The 1,654-nt window shown below is 44.6% G+C and overlaps 1 pseudogene; it reads right to left on the bottom strand.

Annotated features, from left to right (window-relative positions):
- Positions 1–981: 981 nt before the first annotated feature.
- LOC129085669 (60S ribosomal protein L29-like) lies at positions 982–1,452 on the bottom strand (annotated as a pseudogene).
- Between the last annotated feature and the right edge of the window lie 202 nt (positions 1,453–1,654).

Raw genomic sequence — 1,654 nt, 5'->3', positions numbered from 1 at the left:
CAAGAAAAGGTTAGAAAGGAAGAATTGAAGGCAGAAGTTAAAAGAGTAAGTATGAATTTCTTGGCATGTCCCATACAGTTTTGGCTGTCCATTATACTGTCCTTCTGTCTTTGTTTATCCTTTCATTCTCTCTCTCTCGTTTTCCTCAAGCACAGTTTACTTTTTTACTTATCTGAATCACACATATTTCAAAAATTATTTTTTAAAGCCATGTAACTTTTTAACCTAAGTGGAATTTTACCATGCTGGGGAGGAGTGGGGGAGGCGCACCATGACTTTTATCTTGAAGTTAGCCGTCCCAATGTGACCAGGAAGGTCCGGATGGTCACTGCACACCTACCTAGTTGCCACCTGAGGCTTGTAGAGCTCTTGTTGGTCAGAGTTAGGCAGGCTGCTGCCCAGGCCCTGAGGTAAGGGTAGAAGGGACAGCTTGCTGAGTCATGGGGGAGATATTTAATGTTCACAGAAAATCTGGACCAAAGCTGTGAGAGAATGTTGGCCAGCACATATCTGAGGGACCTTGGTATCACTGCCTTCTTCCCTGGGGTCATGGTCCGTGGCTGAGACAGATGGCCAAGGAATAAGGTGAGTCTGCTGAGAGCTTTTGGAGGGTCTGAGACAGCTTTCCACGCTTCCCTGTCCCACATGGGTACTGTGGATACTCATCACCTTCATTGCTGGTCTCCTGCCTTACGTGAAGCCCCTAGCCAACTAAATCCTTCCAGGCCCACTATTTCTGCCTGTTTCCCTGGCCTGCATCTTTTTTCTTACTTTCATTCTTTTATTTTACATCTCCTTCTTAAATCTCCTTTCCTTCCTTTCATTTTGTTGCTTATTTATTTATTTATTTATTTATTTATTTATTTATTTATTTTGAGAGACAGATCCTGTCTCAGGTTTATTTGTACAAATAGCCCCATGTAGACAGCAGCCCAGGGGTCACTCCAGTCCTTCCGTCCTCATGTCAGCAGACAGAGACCTCTACTGTGGAGCCTTTGCGAGGGTCCAGGCACCTTTGGGAGCCTGAGCCTGAGCCGGAGCTAGAGCCTCAGCCTGGGCTTTGGTTTGAATCTGGGCCTTGGACTTTGACTGGCAGAGCCTGAGACCCTTGGTCATTCAGGCACCAGTACATTTCCAAAGCTTGGGGTGAGTGATGTAGGCAAGTTGATTGAGCTTGTGGCTGTCACCCTTCGGAATCTTAAGCATGACCACCTTGGGCTTCACGAGGGCCTTGATAGCCCTAGCACCTGAACTGATGGTTTTGACATTGTTGGTCTGCATCCTCTTCAGGCACTACTTGTTGTGCTTCTTGGCAGCATGTGTGTTCCTTAGGAACTTGGGATCCACCCCTTCAAGAGATTCATATCTTTGTGATCAGGGTTTCCTGATGTTGTTTCTGTCCCTTTTTCTGGATTGGTTGTGTGTGGTATGGTTCTTGGACTTGGCCATATCTGCACCAAAGTCTGTGGCTCCTGAAGCATCTGGGACTGGAAGAGAAGGAGTTTGTTTGCTTTTTTTAGTGTCTACTCTCTTCTGATTTTTCTCTATTACCTCTTTTTTTTAAGTAAAAACTCAAGGGATACTAAGCATTTTCTTCCCACTTTAAAACAAGCATACAGATTACTTTAAACGTTATTATATATTTTCAGTTTTT

The sequence above is a fragment of the Pteronotus mesoamericanus genome, unplaced genomic scaffold, assembly GCF_021234165.1.
Source record: "Pteronotus mesoamericanus isolate MK-2021 breed Mesoamerican mustached bat unplaced genomic scaffold, CSHL_Meso_final scaffold_31, whole genome shotgun sequence".
In the NCBI taxonomy this organism is placed as follows: domain Eukaryota; kingdom Metazoa; phylum Chordata; class Mammalia; order Chiroptera; family Mormoopidae; genus Pteronotus; species Pteronotus mesoamericanus.
This window is presented reverse-complemented; position numbering and strand designations above follow the sequence as displayed.